We start from the raw sequence: 21,843 nt of genomic DNA on the forward strand, positions 1-21,843 counted from the left end.
AGGACTAGGCTTTCATGCAGTGCTGAGGCTGAATCTGATAAGAATTTAGTAGTTTCTGTGGGTGAAATCTGAACCGAGGAAACAATGTTATTTTCATTTCTGAAAATTATCTATTTCCAGTACAGCAATCACCTAGTACGGCCACACTTCAATAAAAGGATTTCAAATGAAGACTCTCTTCTTTCCTTCAGTTCCCCTCTTAATTCTATCTTAAAGTGCATCTTGAATCTGAATGAGCTCCAGACAAACCTCACATACAACAAGCAGGAGAATTCAAACCAAAGCATTTATTATGCTCAGGAATCACAGCTGACTCCCAGAGTTGCCAAATCAAGCAGGGTTTGCACAAACTGCGTGTGGTTTTCATAAGCATTGATTGCAGCCAAAATGCTGTTTTGTGAGCTGAATTTTTATCCAGTTGCCAAGTGACCAATGTTAACTTTGCATCAGTATGAGGGGTTTATTAAGCTTATTTTATAAGTTTTTGCTTACCAGTTTATTTGGTTCTGCAAAAATGTAACATAAACATGAAAATTGTCTTCCAAATTACTGCCAATGAAGACAATGTTTTGTTTTGATAAATCTTGAGCAGTTATAATACAATCACATACCAAAAAACAAATAAAACAGATCAATTCCTCCAGAGATTTAGGACTATGAAAATGTATTTTTTATCTATAAAGAGGATTGTGTTCCAGAATCTTTATCTAAACAACCACTAAATAATTACTAGCAGAGGAGGCCTGTAAAAAAATAATGAGTTTTCCATGTACTATATTGTAGACTAGATAAAAATAGAGTCCAAGGCCCAGAGGAATTTGGGAACATACAGTTCTGCATGTAGATGCATGAAAACAATGCAGGACTTAAGTGCAGTAACAGAACTTACCTCTAATTGAGGATCTTCCCTAAGGAACTTGTTACTACAAAATCTATCTAAAGAGTCTCTAAAAACCATTTGAATTGTCTGAAATTGTACGGTAACAGCTTTTTACTGAAATTCGGTCTTATTGATATCTGTTCATACGTTTTTCGATGAGAAAAGGAAAGCATAAGGAAAAAAAAACACAGAAAAAATAGCATTAATGTTTTGAATGAGGCTCCCTCCTTTAAGATTTGAATCTGTTTAGAGTAGAAATGTTATCCCTGTGATTGAGCCTCTTCTTTTTATTTTATTTTTATATTTTTTATTGTTGACAGTATTACAGCTGTCCCCATTTTCCCCCTTTGCCCCCCTCCACCCAGCTCCTGCCCTAGCCCAGGCTTTCACCACACTATTGTCCGTGTCCATGGGATATGCATATAAGTTCTTACTATGAATCTCTGCTAAAGAGTAGAAAAAAGGAGAGCAAGGGAGTCTGAAGCAGGCTCATCTTTTGGGTCTTGTTCTAGAAGAAAGAGCTCCCCATGGGAAGGGTGGTTACAGTTGTCCGTAGTGTCAAGCTTCATGAAAAATGAGAGACTCGTAAAGCAAAAACTTCAGTATTTGGCAATCACCAATTCCAACTTAGGAAACAGAAGGAAAATAACTAAGTTTACTTAAAACCAAACCTCGACTTATACACATTGCTGGATATTTGACAAAGTGACCAGCCTTAGTATAACAAAGGCAAAGGCAGAAGGAAATAGTCACTAATCAATAGATTGATATCTCATGGACAGGTGTCCAATTCTGATAGAACTTTCATTTTTATTTTTTACTGATGTAACAGCAATGTTGTTGTTGATGCTCTGGAACCATTAATATGGTTCCAAAGTAGTCGGCCACACCCAACTACTGTACTTTCAAAATCCCAAGAGTACACTATAAAGCATTGTAAAATTTCAGATTCTCTAAATTTATTTTCACATCATTCTGTAGAACACTAGTAGCTCTAAAGATACTAATGATGTCAGAATTGAGTACTGAAATTTAAAAGTGCACACTTTCATAATAGCCATATTTAATGTTATCATTCATTTTAGTGATACTTAAAACCAAAAATACTTAAAAAAATTAATTCTAAAATACCTTAATAAAATGTAACCAGATATAAAGATTCATTTTCAAAGGATTATTTTATTCAAACTAATCCTAAGATCTAAAGTCCAGAAAATTTTTATTAGAAAATCTAAATGATCTTAACATGGTATTTAATAATACTGCTAAATAAAGTATATTTAATACCTCATGCTTATCAAATAAATGCAAATATATAACAAAATTATTGTCAGAATGTTGTCTTAGCATGGATATGTTCACCATCACTTTTACACGTTAAGCATAAAAAGAACAAAAAATTGTTAAAAACAGTGTATGTCGGTAAACACTGAGTGCTGGGTAAGGTGATTATTCATTTCACCTTTATAAAGCTAAAAAGCTTCATGGTGACAGCTTCTAGGAAAGGAGTTTCGGTGCACTCATCCATTTTTAAGTATATGCTACATGTCAAGCGTATTTCTAAGTCCGCTAGCCGTCAAGAATAAAAAATGAGCAAGAGTGCGTGGTGCCGTCCTGCCCCGGCAGGCCGCCGTGTGAGCGCCTATCGTGGTATCATGTGGTAAACACCAGGGTCCTGCTGCACAGCAGACGCATCAAGCTCCTGCGCGCCCGGGGCTGCACCCAGGCTGCGCTTCTGCCTGGAACACTCTGCCCCGGCTCCCTGCGCGACCAGCGACAGTCGGCACGCAGTCCCTGGTGAGATGTCTCCTCCACAGAGCCGTGTCTCCCTCCTGCACAGCACTCATGGCTCTGGAGCTGCGGTGTTGAGCTGCGTTTCCCAGCTTCCCCCCGTGACACACAGGCCACCGTGGTACTCCTAGTGCTCAGAGGACAGGCTGGCATACAGTAGGGACTTACTAAATAGCTGTTGAGTGAATCAATAAATGTAGAAACTATAACAAGGACAAAAAAGTATATTTGGTTTTTTTTAAAGTGTCATTTCTCTGTTGGACTCATATCACCATGAGCAGGTAAGACTGCATTAGAGATGAAATAAATTAATAAAATTGAGGAATTATTGAACAGATCAATTAGGAAGAAAAGGCAGGGTTCTTTTCAACATACTGTATTTGTTTCCTTTCTTTCTTAATTAAGCCTGGGGACCCCTGGCCACTCCCCAAGTAGCCCAAGGGCTCAGTCTCTGCTGCTGTTTTTCTACCAAGAGCTGCTTCGCTGGACTCCCTGGTGTGTGAACAGTCCTTTGCCTGCCTACCCAGTTTCTGAAATAACTGTGGTTCTTACTAATTTAGATTATGAAGAGATTAATTCAACAGATCACCAATGAATTTATTAGTGTTTTTCCTTTTTAATACAGAACTTTTTGGAGGATTACACCTATGTCTTTATGTAAGGAGTATGCTCCAGCTCTCGTCTTCACCCCAAAAAGCCAAGTTCCAATCATATCAGGAGAAGGTTTGTTAGCTTGATTGCCCTCATTAAGCAGAGGCTGTGTTGCACATGGGTGGTAGCCTGCCTTCTTGTAGCACTGCTGGGACTTGACCTTGGGTAAGTCACTTTTCCCCTCTGTGCCTCAGTTTAACCAGTAGTGAAATTAAAACAATGCCACCCTATAGCATCACAGTAAAGATTAAATGTGAGAATCCATGGATAACACTTAGCAGAGAGCTAGGTTCTTATAAATGAGTAATTAATGGTAACTCTTATAGGTCAACACCATTAATCATTCTCTTTATCTTAAGAAAAAATTGGGGAAATTTTAAATTTTTAGCCATTTATATTATGTAATTTGAAAAATTGCTATAAGAGATGGTTACCATTACAACACTCATGAGCGTGCAGTGCCCTCCACCTGTGGGGATGGAGGCTCATTAGGGAAACTAATGATAATAGTCATATTTCTCCCCCCTTTTTTTTTGCATTTCCAGAAAAACTTAAAATATGTCCCAATCTAATCCATTTTCATATAATTTTTATGAAGGAGGTAAGCCAGTGTGAATGTTATTTTCCAATAGGCACATTTAGAAAACCAAATTGCCCTGCATGCTAACGGCAAAGCTGACTCAAGAAAAAGTCATCGTGGCATTGGGGTTAAGAGAAGTCTGAGCTTTACAATCAGACAGACATGGGCTCAAAGCTTCACAACCGGTGTTACTTTGGTTACATTATTCAACTTCTCTGTGTTTCCTCACAAGGGTGTTGATATTAGCAAATCACAAAATACATGTAAAGTGATTAACGGGGTGCCCGGCACATAGACAGAGTTCAAAATGTCTTAGTTTTTATCACTTTCACCAGGCAGCATCCTAAATTCTCTCCAGTCACAATGCTAAGACAACCTGGACTTAGAAAATTTGACCAGCCTTTTTCTAGAGCCATATAATTATAGCCTTAGTCATAAAAACATTAAAATTGAGATCACACACATATACACATATTCACACAGAGTATTGCAGCTTAAAGAATGGAATTTAGGCATTCTAGATGCTGCTATGAATATGATTTTATAATCCATCATTATTTACCAGTGTCAAATTAGTTAAAATCGTAGTATGCCATCCCTCAGTAAGGGAAAGGGTACACCCTTGATCGGTAGAACAGCCCAGGCTTAGTTACACTGTACCTTGTGTGGCTGGCAAGAACATGTTCTCTCTGACTTCTGTTTTCAGGGCAATGTCTGATTTTATCTGTGATTGATGGGTGCTATGTATCTCTGCTTTCCCTGTGACCCCCCCAAGTCACACCTTATTGCCCCATACACAGATATTAGTAGAAATGGAGCGATCTCTATTCCAGGACTTCAGACTGGGAAGGCATTTCTCAAAGCTCTATTGCAAACTAGAAGTTTCACTCTCCATGTACATCTGCCAACTAGGCTCTTAGCCACTGTCATTCACTAAGGGTTTCAGTCTGGAGGGTTCTAAGTGATTTTAAATTTAATCTTAGGACAATTATCACCATATAATTTCCTTTGATTTCTGTGATTTGGCAGCACCACTAAAAATGTGTCTTATTTATTAGCCCTTTCATTTTTCAACATTTGCCAGGACTAACTCCTGTAACACTTGTGAAGTTGATGAAATTTGTCTAAGAGCCTCTCTCTTCACCTCCATTCTAGCACATATTTTTATAGTCGCGAACAGGCCCTGTCTCCAGATCCTTTTGTCTACTCTATTTGCAATACTGAGATTCAGAGAATATCCCCCAAATCAACCCATCACCAATTTCTCTCAAAATGGCCCTTCATTTAGGACCCTACATTTAATAGTTGTACTCAGAGAATTTCATTTATTAATTTTTCATTAATGTACCTATTTTTCAATGTCTATATATTGGATACTTATAATGTGAAAAGACATGAAGCACAGTCTCTGTCCTTGAGGTAGTTCAGAGAAAGAAGACACATGAAAGGAGGTGGTGACTAGACTAACTCGGCAACTTCCATTTTGAAGGTGAATCCATTGCTGTGATAAAACCCAAAATAGAGCCTACTGCTCAGAACATTGTAACAAATTCATATTTTATCAAAGTTTTGTAGCAAATAACTATAGTAGGTATACATTTAGTAAATAAGCTGTTTTGTAAAAAGTTTACTATTATACCCCTTTATCTGATTTTTAAAAAATTTTGAAATGGTATAGGCATAGCCAGTCATTAGATAGTAATTAAACAGACATATACCCACCACCCAGCCTGAGAAATGGAACATTTCAGATTGAATTGATGTGCCGAACACATACTCTGGAAGATAGTGTCAGCTTCTGTCCGAGGGTTTGAAGCTAGCCTGTAATTGGTCTTTATTATTCCCATTAATATTTTAATACTCTTTCTACATTTCATGCATCCATGTACAATATAGTGATATTTTACATGGTTTTAAACTTTATATAAATGTACCTATTACCCTATAGCTTGCTTTTACTTTCAACATTAAGTTTGCAAGATTAATCCACACTGCAACTTATAGGTATAATTCATCCTTTGTATAAATATAACACAATTTCTTTAGATACTGTGCTATAAAGAACTAACTCCTCAAGTCTGGGTTATCTACACCCTGCACATTCCAAAGAAAGATTTGGCCCTTGCCTAGATCCTAGGAGCTAGCTTCTAAGAGCCCTTTGAGTATCCTGCCTGGTAAAGGTGCCCTTGTTTACCTAGGGGTTTGGGGTGCTGTTAGCCAGTACATGCTAATGATGTGATTTATGGGGGAAGACCTGGGCCATGTAATATCAGATTGACCTCTAGAGAAGCTAGAGAGTAAGGTCAGCCTAACATCAGCCACACAGGCACTCAGCCAAGCTGAAGTGACCAACCCCAATAAAAGCTTGGATACCAAGGCCCAGATGAGCTTCACCACTTAGTAACACTTTGTGTGTGTTGTCATACATTGTTACTGGAAAAAAATGAGTGCTTCACCTTTAGTATCTTTCTGGAAAATTATATCCCTTTCTCCATAAAGTTCTGCATATCTTTTGTTAGATTTATTCTGAGGTATCACACATATTTTCATTGCTATTATAAATAGTATTCAAATATACTTCTAATTGTTTGCTGCTGATACATAGAAACACAACTGATTTCTAAATATTAATCATAAAAGTCCTACACACTCACCAACTCTAATAATTTTCCTCTTTATTATCTAGGATTTTCTTTGTAGACAAATAAATTACTAGCATATAATGACAATTATGTTTTGCATTCCCTTATTTTCTTCAAATTGACTTAAATCTGACTCTGAGACCCCATCCTGCTGAGCCAGTAGGAAATTCTACCTCAGTATTATATGTCATTATCCTCTCACACTCATATGCTCAAGGTTATGTCCTTGGCCCAGGGTCTTATGAATCACCAAAGAGCCAGGGAGTTTCCATTTATCAACAACTACAGGTCAATACTAGTCATCATTGATAAAATACTTTTCTTGTATAAAGCTTATGGTACAGAAACTGTTGCCAACCCTCAGAGATTCGGGTCCAGCTTCCATAGGCCCCACATACAGACATCTCCTCTGAGATCTTGCTCCCTCTAAAGCCACAGTTCCACCTGAACAAGCAGGGTGGGAGTTCACCAATTCCTCCACCTCTGATTAGCCCTTTAAAAACAATCAAAGTTTCTGTCTACCTGAGTGGAACTAAATACACAAATTAAAATCTTAATAAGTTATCTACCCATGTGTTAAAACACTTTTAAACAGGTTCTTCTTTCTGCCAAGTTTCTATTTAGTTGCCAGGGGCTGGGTATTTATCTCTTGGCACATGACTTTGCTGCTACTTCCCTCCCCCATATGTACATATACCCAGTAATTTGACCTGTTTGGCTCCAGTCTCATCCACCCACCCATCCAAACTTTGCCTTCCTAAAACTTGTTCTAACACAACGAGTTTAACACTAGCATCTCTGATTTGCTCTCTCACTCCCATCACTTCAGCCAATCAGTAAAGGGCCCTTATTAGGAACTGTCAATAAGAAACATCTTTCCCCTTTATAAACATGTTTTTTCCAGTCAGGAGGACACTTACCAAATAATCATTAGGTAGTAAATGAAAGGCCATCTAGAATTCTGCAGGTGCCAGGCCATGTGTGAGTCAAGGAAAGATCAAAGAGGGAGAGAAGCTCAAGGCAAATATGGAAGAATGGGTAGATACTTTACCAGGCTAAGGAAACTGAGGGCAATGGGGCATTTTTAGTAGAAGGATTCATTGGTGCAAGGGAAAAAAATTTTGATAGAATATAGCCCATATTTTAAAAATTTGAAAGACTAATGCATGTCTTTTAGCCAAAACAGAAAGAAAAGGGTAGGAACTTGAGCTAGAGAATTAGGATTAAACAACTAAGGGCCTTTTAATTCATATTAAATAACATATCTTATAGCTGATGGGATCTATTGAAAATACTTGAGTAGAGAAGAGAAGAAGTGACATAATATTTGTCTCCTTCTTGATAATGTGATGCTAATAACTGAAGTCAGCTTAACACATTATCTCTTCTATAATTTTTGTATTTTAAAGAATATTTATCATCAGGGAATTGCAAAGTTGAAATGAAGAGATACCACTGCGCAACTATTAGCATTACTAAAATCTGAAAATCTGACAATACCAAATGCTGGTGAGGATGTGAAGCGACAGAAACTTACTCATTGCTGGCACACTCTTACTCATTGGTTGCAAAATGGCACAACCACTTTGGAAGATAGTTTGGTAATTTCTTACAAAGTTAAACACAGGCCCGGCTGGTATGGCTCAGCAGTTGAGTATCGGCCTGTGATCCAGGAGATCACAGTTCAATTCCCGGTCAGGTCACATGCCCGGGTTGCAGACTCGATCCCCAGTAGGGGGCAGGCAGGAGGCAGCTGATCAGTGACTCTTACATCATTGATGTTTTTATCTCTCTCCCTCTCCCTTCTTCTCTCTGAAATAAATAAAGATATATTTTTTTAAAAAAGTTAAACACAGTCTTATCTTATGGTACAGCTATCACACTCCTAGGGATTTTCCTGAATGAGATAAAAATAAATATATATAAAAAAAACTGCATGTGAATGTTTACAGCAGCTTATAATTGTCAAAAACTGTAAGCAACTAAGATGTCCCTTATTAAGTGAATGGATAAACAAACTGTGGTACATCCATAAAATGGAATATTATTCAATAATAAAAAGAAATGAACTACCAAGCCATAAAAAGACATGGAAGAACCTTATATTGCTAAATGAAATAGTTAATCTGAAAAACCTACATACTTTTCACATTATGTGTGATTCTAACAAATGACATTTTGAAAAAAGCAAAACTATAGACAATAAAAAAAAAAAAATCAATGTTTTCTAGGGGTTCAGGGTTCAGGGTTTAGGGAAAGGGGTGGAGAAAGAAGAGATAAATAGATGAAGCAAAGGGGATTTTTAGAGCAATAAAATTATTCTGTATGATACCTGTCATCATAGCTGCATCACAATATGCATTTGTCAAAACCAGTAGGACTGTACAAAACAAAGAGTGAACTCTAATATAAACTATGGACTTTAGTTCATTAATACATCAATATTGGTTAATCAGTTGTAACGAGTGTAGCATAGGAATGAAATATGCTAATAATAGGGGACATTGTGGAGGGGTGAGCAATGGGAGAGGGTCATAAGAGTTATATGGGAACTCTGTGCTATCTGCTCAATGTATCTGAAAACCTAAAACTGTTCTGAAAAACATTAAGCCAACTAATTTAATTGAAAAATCAAATATATATGTGTATATATATTTGACCCTTGAATAGCACAGGTTTGAACTGTGTGGCTCCACTTAAATGCCAATTTTTTCAATAAATACTATAAATTTATTTTCTCTTCCTTATGATTTTTTAAATAACATTTTCTTTTCGCTAGCTTACTTTATGGTGGAATACAATATGTAATACATCTAACGTATAAAATATGTGTTAATCGACTATTTATGTTAAGGCTTCCACTCAATAGTCATCTTTATTAGTACTTAAGTTTGGGGTGAGTCAAAAAATTATATGTGGATTTTCAGCTGTGCAGGGGGTTGGTGCCCCTAACGCCCATGCTGTTCTCTCAATATATAGATAAATTGATTAACACTTCCAACCAATTATCTACATGTACAGCCCATTATTACACACACACACAAATATGCACACACACACACACACATGCACTGTGCCCCAGACACTTTAAAAAGTGTCCGGGAGACATGAAGGAAAAGTATGACCAATTGGCCACATAAAATTTAAAATGTTTCTTTGACTAAAGATGGCATGAAAATGTTGATGCAGTCACAAAAAAATTTTAAATATTGCACTAAATATGCACTAGTCAAGTGATAATCAAATAATGTGAAGAGAACAAATAGATAATTCCCAGTAGAGGAAAACCAAATGCTCAAATACATCCTAACAGTTTTCCGTTACTGTAGTAGTGAAACAGTGCTAATAGAGATCACTTTATAAAATCTATTAGATGAGAAAAGATTAAAAACATTATTTCATTTCATCCTAGCTGGTTTTGCTCAGTGGTTAGAGCATTGGCCTGAGACTGAAGAGTCCAAGGTTCAATTCTGGCCAAGGGCACATACCTCGGTTGCAGGCTCGATCCCCGGCCCTGGTCAGGGTGCATGCAGAGGGCAACCAGTCCATGTGTCTCTCTCATATTGATGTTTCTCTCTCTCTCTCCCTTCCACACTCTCTGAAAAAGCAATGGAAAAAATATCCTCCAGTGAGGATTTAAAAAAAAAAAAAATTTATTTAATTTCAATATAATTTAATTTCTATAAATTGATATTATTCAATTATGCAGTGTCATTAGGAGTACAGGTAAATAGGTTTTAAGAAGTGTTCTTAATGAAGACTAAACTGTTTCAACTTTTTAGAGATTGATTAGGAAAATTTATCAATAACAATAATGATAGCAAGTAGTTATCATGTGCTATGCATAGTTATAAGCACTCTATGTTTATCAGCATTAAATCTTTACAATGACTCTGTTAGGCAGGTAGTTGTTATCTCCCATTTTACAGATGAGAAAATTGACTCATGGAGATGTCAAATAATTTACCTAGCAAAAGTTCACATACCTGGGAAGCAGAGATTTAAGAATGTAAACCCAGGTATTCTAGCACCAGAGTTCATGAGCCTAACCTCTCTGTAATACCACCTCAGAGTGTTTCATTTATTGTTTGAAAATGTACCTAGATTTTGATTGTGAGGCTAACAGATCAGAAGATGATTGCCATTAAAAAGATAGTTTGTTACTCACAGTTCCCAAGAGGAGGGGGGACGCCACGCATGTAGAGACTCATGGGAATCACCAGGGTCAGCTTAGAGGCAGAAGTAAGGGGAAAGCATGAGTGGCAACCTTTATTATGTTGTGGTTTTTTTGCAGGAAGAAAGAGGCAAGGCAGGGTAATCAAGCTAAGCAGATTTAGGAATGGCTAGTTTGGATAATTTCGGCAGGCTCTGGGCTATAGGAGAATTAAAGGAATATTACCTCCTATGAAAGGTAGGAGCCAAATGGAGTTCCCAGTATAGTCTCTGTATTGGTTGATTTGTATCAAAGGTGTGCTTGCCACGTAAATTGTTTGCTATCTCTTAGAATTAGCTAAACCTGGGAGGGGCAGTGTTTCCAGGATCAGCAAGGCACTAGGTGCCAGAGCACCAAGAACACAGAATATAAGAAAATATACTAATACGTGCGTATGCTATTTGATTCAGCAGTTTACCATCTAGGAATTTATGCTGTAAAAATAACAGACATAGCAGAGAGGTGTAAAATTTCAATGCAGCACTGCTTACAATTGCTTGAAATTGCTATTGACAAACTTGATTCTGGTGTTTGAAGTGAGGCTGTGACTAAGAGAAAGCAGCAGGGGCTCCAGCAAAGCACTGTTACAGGTGTGGAGGTTTCTAAAGAGTTCTAACCACAGCCAGAGCAGGAAGACAGTGATTCGCAAATTTCAGTAGGCATCAGAATCACTTGAAGGACTTGTTAAAGCAAGATGCAGGTCACACCTCCCTACCTCTAGAATTTCTGATTCAGGGCCCATGGAATGGGTCCCCCCAAATGCTCATTTTTAATAAGTTCTAGATGATATTGACACTGCTGGTCTGGAGGTCACACTTTGAGATCCACTGCCCAAGGGGAAGAACTGCTGAATGATGACACCAATTGGGAGAAGATATTCTAACAACTTAGCTCAACGGACCTTGACAAAGGAGCAACCAATCACATCTGTGAGACTGGGTGAGCAAAGCTTGCCACATGCTAGAGATCTTGGGCACCCCAGTCTGAGCAGTCCTACTGTTCTGATTAAATCTGACTTAATCAAATGACAAGTACCCAAAATAATTCACTTTTCAAGTTAGGTTAAGTAGTGATTCTTTAACATTTGGTTTGAGCAACTGGGTACAAGGTAAATATGTGAAGGTCCATCCTTAGGTTTGAAACAGTCAGATGGCCAACTCACATAGAGGTTATTGAGGACCCCAAAAGAGGCATTAAAAAACTTACAACTTAAAAGCCCAGATGCCAGGGATATTATTCTGCAGAAATGCGTTTCAGTTTCTCTCTGTGGTCTGTTCAATATCCACATGGATACATTCGTGTGGAATCTGACTCTGTGAAGGTAGCGTGACATATTACCCCTCTTTGTTAGGATAATGCCATGAGAGTTATGTTTTGAAATATATTGCTTTCTTGAGAAAAAATAATAGAAAATCTTTGACTCTTTGCTCCAAACTTTAACAAAACTCACAAAGTTGGATTTTAGTTATTTTACTTACAGAATTGTGGCCCAAATGAAGGAAGAAAATACCAGATAGTAGTTACCTTACAATGTTTTTTATCATTTCAAATCATTTATCATTTCTATCGTTTCAAATTTGTTTCAGCAACAAATTTTATATAGAGGTCATCTCAAAAATAGTGTAATCAGATCTGAACAGTAAGGAACTGTGAGTTTTCTTCAATTGTTGCCACCTAAAAGTAGCTTTTGTCATACCAATTATTTTCAAAAAGAATAATAGAAAAAGAGAATACTATTAATATATGCTGTTTTATTAAGAAATTTCAAGAGATGAAGCAAAATAATTCAAGCTCAAAACAGTAGAATTTTACTTAGAGTCAAGTATTATTTCCAATGTGAAATACATTACAAAGTTGAAAAATAAATTGCCTGGTATTATAAAGAGCTAATATCTATTTTTTGATTGTAAAATGTTTAAATCAGAAAGTTGTCCCTCTCAAAACTTAGAAACAGGTAACATCTTAGATAACTATATCCCTTCTTTCTTAATATGACGTGTTGCCATATTATTTGATTTTACCAGTAATCGAATTGCAGTGACCACCTTCCATCACTGATTCTCATGCTCCTTGTGGGATGGTTGGTAAAAGGGGACAATGGTTGGCTACTCGGGACAGAGAATGCAGACCAGTGAAGATGCAGGATGGCTGGGTGGCATTTACAGATGAACAGCCCGTTTTCCAGCTGTTAATACCAAGGACTGATGGTACTGGGTACATCGTCGCTCTTCACAGCTGGGCAAAGGGCTTCCCAGCAGAGGGTTGACTGGTGTGTATCTGCCGTTGCCATGGATTCTGTGGCCCGGAGCCCCCCCGCCAGAGTCTGCAGCACCCTCACCAGCCTCGCTCACAGGGGGCTTTCCCAGGGCAGGAGCCGAGGCGGCCCACCCGTGGCCCCTTTTCAAAATCAGAAAGTGTCATTTCTCCAGTGGTTATGTGAGTTTTGTCTTTTCCTTAAGTAAGCAATTTAGAGTGATCATTTTTGCTTTTAACCTAAAACCATTAAGTGGTGTGTGTGTGTGTGTGTGTTTTAAGTATAACTGACTTCGAATGTACCAATATGACAAATGAATCACTGTATTGACCCACCTCTTCTCTGAGCATAGAATGTTAAGATTTCCGTGATGAAATCAAGGGCTCTGCCATTCTGTCCTGTGCTGGGAAAAAACTAAAAAAGAAAAGAAAAAAAGCATAAAATATCAACTTAATGAATCACCAGTTAATACCGAAAGCACATTATATTTAAAAATGCATGAAATATTTGTATTTTGTTTTAAGGTTGGGAGTAAATTTCTCTCTTCAGGTAAAATTTCCATGAGATACTGTTCACCTGTTTATATTTTATAATTACTCAGAGCCCAAGCTGAAATTTAGCTTTTACTTTCAACAACAACAAAAAATTTCTTAGCAAAGGAACAGCATCATAAGACCAATGAGATAATATTTAAACTTCTTAAAAATATGTAATTTTTCAAACATGCTAGAACAGTTTAGAAACATTGATTTAAACTTAAATAATTTATATGTATATATTATTTTTATCTGTCAGGTAAAATTTTATCTGTTGTTCACTAAAGATTCTTCTGCAATAATTCATTAACTTAATTGAAAAACTTGTGCCACATAAAAGTCATTTCACAGCATTTTTTAGAGCATACTTTATATAGCAATGCCTTCAAGAATTAGTTAAAAATGGAAGAGTGAAATAAGGCTCAAATACCAATATTTTGTTTCTCCAAATTTTTGATAAAAGAATAATTTTATGAAAATTTAACATTTTTATTTAATTAATATTTATAGAATATCTATGATGTGCACAGGGCATTAGCTTCTGTGACAGAGACTGGTAAGTACCTATCTAATTTTCAATCTCCGTTTCTTCCTCAATAGCAGAACCCTGCCTTCTACTGGGTGTGGGCACCGCAGTGGGCCAAGCTGAGAAAATACATTTTCCAGCTTCCATTTTAGATAAAGATGGCCACATAACTGGCCAGCAGCATGTAGCAGTTGTATGGTGAGCTAACTTGGCTGGATGGTAGCCCCCCCATCTTTCTTTGCCTTGTTGTCTGGAACACAAATGTGAAGGCTGGAGTGCCAGGACAGAATCCAGCTTACAAAAGGCCAGAGCCAAACAGAAGGACCCTGGGATATTGGTGACTGTATTAGTTAGGTTTTCCAGAGAAACAGAACCAATGATATATAATATATACATATACATGTGTATATACATTACATATAATACATACATATACATTACATAATATACATGCATATGCATTACATATAATGTATACACATATACATGCATAATTATGTAATTATGGGTCTTATTATCTACATTCAGCAAGCTGGAAACCCAGGAAAGCTGATGTTTCAGTTTGAGTCTAAAGACTGGGGAAAAAATGATGTCTCAATTTAATGACAGCCAGGTAAGAAATGTTTCCTTTTACTCAACCTTTTTGTTCTAGTCAGGCCTTCAACTGATGGCATGAGGCCCACCCACATTAGAAAGAACAATCTGCTTTACTCAGTCTGCTGATTCAGTTGTTAATCTCATACAGAAATCTCTGTTAATCTCTTACAGACACACCCAAACAATGTTTGATTAAATCTCTGGGCACCTTGTGGCCCAGACAAGTCGACTCATGAAATTAACCATGACAGTGACATTTGGCCATCACACGCCCACCCTGGACATGGTGCCTTCAGACGTCTTTTATGTGAAAGGAGAATGAATCTCTCCCTTTCTTAATCCACTGTTTTCTCAGGTCTCATACAGCCAAATGTAATTTCTAACTGATATAGTAACTAAAAACACATTTAAATATCTGGATTTCCCAGAAAGATTCTGGAATTTCAAACATCATTTTCATATGATAAACTCAGCAAATATGTTCTAATGTTGGCATCTAAGATCAGGACATAAAATCTTTGCTAAACTAATTTATATGACTATAAACTATAAATGCAACCATATTAAAATTCATAATTATTTTTCTTATTGAAAATTTTGTCCCACTTTTCATTATTTTGTTTACTTTTTATCTACCTCACCTGGCTAATTCAGATTTATCTTTAAGTATTCAGTTTATTTGCCAAACCTTCCAGGGAGTCTTCTAAGGGTTAGGTATCTCTCCCACAATCTCCTTTAGCATCCTGCACTCCCCTCTAGAATGACCCTTGCTATATTCTATTCTATTGATTACTTAGTCATTCCATGAGGCCTCAGAGGATTGCATTTGTTTTATGGTGATTTCTCTTCTGAATATTTTGCATCTAAAGTAAGGAGAGTTAAATTAATCCTGCTTCTGAGCGCATTGCACATTGTCATGCTTAGTCCTTGCAAGACACCACACACCAGCTAGTTTTACCTATTTATTTACTCATTAATCTCTAAATAACACTCCAATTCCTCTCTGCCATCCCATAGGCAATCTGTGTAATGTGCTAATGCACATTCTTGTATTTGTATGGATTCTTGTAAACTGTTCTTTGTTTATGTGCATACGTTTTTAAATTTTTATAAGTGGTACTGTTATATTATTCTATGTTTCCATTTGTTAAACTTATTCCGTGTTTTAATTTGCTTACTCAACTATATATTTTTAACATCCATCCATGGTACCACATGTACATTTAATCTATTACTTCTAACTGTGCATAATGTTCTCTGGTATACAGAACATATATAATGTTCTCTGGTATTCATTCTCCCAAGACATTTACTGGTTGCTTCCAAATCTTCATCACCACAACAATGCAGCAACAAGCATTCATTTACAAAGCCCCTTTAGATCCTGTGGAAATTTCCTTAAAATGTGTGAGTATATACATATTCAATATGTATATACACATATACAATATATAATATGCATATACACGTGTATAATGTTAAATATATACATGTATTTATGTGTGTGCATAAATATAAATGTCTTCTAAAAGTTGAAAACTCACATACCTATTTGACTAAGTAATGTAAAAATACTCTCTCCAAAATGGCTTAATCTGTCAGCCCTCCCACTGGCAGCACAGGAGGATATCAATATACTCACAGACTCTACAGCATTTGGCATAACCTCTCAAATTTTTGCCTTTCTAGCAATGTAAAATTATATTTGGGGTTTTAATTTGCATTTCCCTGATTACTGATGTATTTGAGTATCGCTTTATATACTTAGTCTTTTGGAGGTTCTTCTCTGCATCAGTGCCCATATTTCTCTATTGGGATTGCCGTCCTTTCATTGATCATTTTTGTCAGGAGAATTTTGTGTAATCTACATATTAATCCATTTCAAGGTTTAGACTTTTGAATTATATTCACCCATTTCACCACTTGTTCACTACATTGTCCTTTAAATCCCTCACTGATCAGAAACACTTTTTATGTAAAAATACTCAATATTTTTACCCCATGGTTTGTTCTTCAAGTTTTAAGAAGTCCTTTCCCACCTCATCTCTTAATTGCAAAGATATTCTCTTTACTTTATTTTACTAACTTTTCACTTTTGTTTTTCACATTTAACTATTTAACTCACCTGGAGTCTACTACTGTGTATGGCAATAGATAAGGATCCAGTTTTATTTTTCTCTATATAGTGAGTAATTTTCCCAGCATCATGTGCTAAACAACTCGTCCTCTGCCCATTATCGATAGTGTCTCCTTTCTCATGTGTGCACGTGTTAGCCTGTCTCTGAGCCTTTTCACTACCTTTCTTTTCTACCTGTTCTTATTCACCATATCAATCCCTATATCCTCACAGCCTAGATATCCTCACAGCCAAGACATCCTCAGAGCTTAGATATCCTCAGAGACTAGCAGAATGCCTAGACTATTTTTGTGGAATAAATGCTTAGAACCTATTCATAACAAAGCCTGTTTAACCAGTATCCATTTAACATAATTTCACATCAGTCAGAGTTCTCTTCCCATTTTAAACATAGCCTGGTGTGTACAGTCTCTGAACACTCACAGCTGAGATTCCATTATATGCCCTTGTGCTTTTGTAGCCCCCAGTTAAGTTGTAACAAGAATTAGGTATCTTGTTTCCAAAACTGTTTATGCCTACTGTACTTATTATTGCAACTATATAATTCAACTATTAAAAAAATAAATTAAATGGGAGTGCAAAGAAAGTTGTGTCAATAAAAACTATTTTAAAGGATTGCAATAAGGAGAATTGTTAAAATAATTATTGCAAATAGGCAATTGTGAATGAAGTGGACAAGGGGATATAAATTATAAATATACAGAGGAATCCTCCACTCAGATGACTTTAGGTTCTTGTCCAACTGTAGAGAAACCAATAATGTCTTATGGGTATGATCTGTGCAAGAGAGATGAATTAGAATTATAAACAGTTATCTATACTCAAAAATAAAATGTTCTTTATCAAAAGATTGACACAAAAATGTACCTATATATATTTACATTGAAATTAAATGCAGTTGTGTATCATCTTTATGATTTCCTCCTTCAACCAACTTTTCATTTTACCAGCTTATCATGAGATCAGATAACAGGTCTTCTATAAGGTAGCCAGGTAAAGATGGTTACAAGTTCCAAAGAAGCTGCACATTCAAATTTGGGGACACAGCTAGAAAAACTATTCTCTAAGAATTTATTTAAATCATTAAACTTGTTTTTCTTAGATTATTAAAATAAGACTCACTATGGTAAAGATTATTTCAAGATGCAAGCTGAGCTTGTACATCCATCTTTAAATATTTTTAAAGGAACAGATCCACAACAATAGTGACCAACAGAAAGAATGCCACCAGCTCCTGGGAAATGTTGATGAATTCCTAGAATATAGGAAGCAGATGGAGTCAGAATGTCTGAGAAACAAAATCAGAGAAAACAACAGTCCAAAACACACAGATGAGAAAACTACTGTTAAAAGCAAATTCGCATATAATGAAAGCTCAGAGTCAATAAACAAGTGGACTTAGGAAATAACTGGAGTAACTGAAGTACCATATTCTGAATAACTAGGCCCATTTGACCCCTCTTATGCCATTTATATGAAGCAACAGGCAGTAACTATGATTCCTCCAAATGTCCTTTCTTTAACTCCCTCCAAAGAAAATAAAGGTTCTTTAAAAAGTGAGTGATCTTCCAGAACAAGGTTCTTAGCACTGTGATGGGAGGAAAGAGAAAAACAAAGTAAAGTCTAAAGAAACTTGACCTCATAAGGAAACCAGAGAAAAAAATAAACAAGGAGAACAGTAGACTTCAATTTTCCATGTGAAAGCCATATATACAAGATTTTCTGAGTGTGTATTTTTGGTATAAAAGCTCTGAGAATAAATATTGGGCCTATAGAAGTAGAGCTCTACCCCAACTAATTTAAGACTATGGGATGAGTAGGGCACTTGCTCACTCTGAAGGAACGCTCACCATCTGGCAGATAATATACCTATCCTCCTATACAGTTTCCAGAGGAGGCTACTTTAACAAAACATATATTTACAAAAAATTAAGCATTGATTATCACATGAAAATATGAGCACTCAATATTCAATGATTTGAGGAAAACCAGCATTACCACATTCAGCAAACAAAAGAACATCCAAGACATTCCACCAAGTTAAAAGAACAACAGAAGACAGTTATGCAATATATAGGTACAATTAATATTCTCAAAGAGGGTTTAGTTGATATCACATCCATAAAATAATGACAGGATTCTCTGAAAAAGAAACAATTAGATATCTTAGAAAAATGAAAACAATAAATGTTCTGAGGCATACACTGAACATAGCAGAAAATTGAATATATTAGCTAGAATATCTCCCTGGTGGATACTCTTAGAAAGTAGAGTGAAAGGACAAATAGGTAGAACACATGTAAGAAAAGTTGAGAGATCATTAGAATAAGTATATGCATTATATCTGTTTTAATTTTATTATTATAGCCACCTCATAAAGTAGATTTAATTCTTGCTGTTCATTTTGCAGATGGAGAAACAGAAACCTAGATGCAGTTGAACGGATCGAGTCAGTGGCACTGCCCAGTCTGGGACCTGGGTCTCTGAAGTCACAGGCCAAGTTCTCCCTCTCCCTGATTCAATATGTGGGGGATTGCTGAGCTGGGAAAACTGGGAAACATCTGTTTTAATACATTATAATGCTGAGGAGATCCAAGTGGAAAGCATGAGCGTGGCTGTACTTCAGGCAAAATCAAGGAGAATGAAGACCCAGAGAAGGCTGTTGGATTTGGCAACTGAGGAATCTTGAGAAAGATTTCATGGGGCTGTGGTTCTCAGAAGTCAGTACTATTAGGTAGTCACCGTGGGAGCTTATGAACCTGCAGAATTCTGGGCCTCAGCTTCAGAAATGACAATTCAGATGGTGTAGGTGGCTTCAGAATCTCCATTCTTAACAGGCATCCCAAGTAATTCAGAAGGGGGTTCAAAACTGGGAGGACAGAGCAGATGATAGAAACAGAGCAGTTACGATTCCCAGGGCGGAGAGCCAGAATGAAGGGCTAAGAACTGATCCGTGCACGACTGTGTGGAAACTACTCTAGGCTGGGGAAAGAACCACCAAAGCAGTTGGAGCAATTTCTAGAGATCACACAAGGCCAGAAATAGTTCATGTTCTTACCAGTGAGAGTGAAGGATTTTCATAAGATAGCGGACATTGAATAGAGTACTCAGAAGGGTGTTGCCTCAGCAGAGCTAAATTAGCTCTAGCTCCAATAGTATTCTTTTCCCGTTTAGCAAAACAAAAGCACGCCTTGAATGGATCAAAGTGTTTCTAAGTGACTTAGCTGCATCGCAAAACTGAGCTCCAGAATACTTAAAGAAACACTGTTTATTCAAACAGAAAGCCTCATAATATCTGCATCAAATAAAAAATTATCAAACATGCAAAGAAACAGGCCTGTAACGAAGAGAAAAATTCATTAATGGGAATAGGCTCAGGAATTATACCGATGATAAAATTAGTAGGCAAGGACATAAAACAGTTATTATAGCTATATTCAAAAAGGTGGAGGAAAACATGAGCATGTTAAAAGAGACTGGAAGATATAATAAAACACACAAATAGAATTCTAGAGATAAAAGTACAATGTCTAAAGGACAGGATTAACAATACATTAAACATTGTAGAAAAACAAATATGTGAACTTAAAGATAGCAATACAAACTATTAAAAAAAGAAGAAGAAGAAGTAAAGAGAGAAAGAAGACTGAAAAAAATCAGTAGAGCACCAAGAAACGGTGGACCAGCTCTGAGCATAATGTGTAATCGTAGTCCCTGGGTGGGTGCAGAAATATATTTGTAGAATTAACGGACAAAATTTTTCCAAATTTGATTAAAACAATTAACCCACAGATCCAAAAACCTCAAAGAAACCAAGCACAGAAATACTGAAGAAAATTACACCAAGGCCTAACGTATTTAAATTGCTTAAAACCTTAATAAAGAGAAAAACCTTCAAAGCAGCCAGAGAGAAAAAAAATCACATTGCATACAAAAGGAGCAAGGATGGAATGGCAGTAAGCGTCTCATTGGAAACAACACAAGCTGAAAGATAGTGGAGCAGCATCTTTAAAGAAATGAAGAAAAAATAGTAATGAGAAGGACACAGCCTTTCTCAGCTTTGTGTCAGAACCCAGAATAAATGTGACCAGAACATAGTCTGGACACAATTATTCTCTGATGAATCAGTGAATATGGAGACTCTTGTTTCTCTGATCGATGACTGGCTTAAAGGGGATAATTGTGTTTTTACAAATACAACAATCAGAATTGGGAACAAAATTGTAAATCTGAGCACAGTCTATTTCCTGGTACAGTCCTGCAGTGTTATTTCCATATGTAAGAGCAACCTTTAAAAAATATTAAGTTTTCATCCAAGAAGGAATAAAGTAAACATGATGCTTTGAAGTAAGATAATAGAACATTCTCTTTAACTCGTCTCCAAAATCGGGGGTGGTTAATGTGAAGGGAAAGGCCCAGGTGCACTCTGGCACTCGGCTAAGCCTAGCTGTGCTTCACCTACAGCCGGTGCGTTTCTTTTCTTCTCTCTCCTCCTTCTCCTCACTGGGCCTGTCCTGCCATTCAAGTCACAGAAAGCAGATGGATGTCCACAGAAGCAGACCCCCTGAGGCTTCCAAGGTCTCCAAAGTTGTTGTTAACCTGTCTCAGAGTACAGATGGCAGGGTGCGAAATCTCACAAGAGGCTCAGGGGCCCCGCAGTAGAGTTCAAGCTCCGATTAATAAATCATGCTCCTTTTCTCAAATTTCTGGCCCTGCGTACTGGGTAGCATTTGTCGTTCACCTGAGTCCTGAACATCTCGTTACGGAGCTGCCGAAATTTCTCATGACACCTCTTTATGAACAGCCCGTGTGAACACTTGGGGCTTCTTGGGTACGCGTACATCTGTGCAAGGAATTCTAAGCTTGCTCTTGGTTGAATCACCCTGACAGTGACAGAGCCTCCCACCTGCCCCTCAATGAAAGGATGCATTTGACTCAATAATAATTAGCATCTATTATGGCAGAGCTCTTTTCAAGGACTGAGCCGGGCCTTCCCGGGCTGCAGGTGCAGAATTATCCCCGTGACCTTTTGCCTC

This window comes from Miniopterus natalensis, chromosome 5 (genome assembly GCF_054644295.1).
Source record: "Miniopterus natalensis isolate mMinNat1 chromosome 5, mMinNat1.hap1, whole genome shotgun sequence".
Classification (NCBI taxonomy): Eukaryota; Metazoa; Chordata; class Mammalia; order Chiroptera; family Miniopteridae; genus Miniopterus; species Miniopterus natalensis.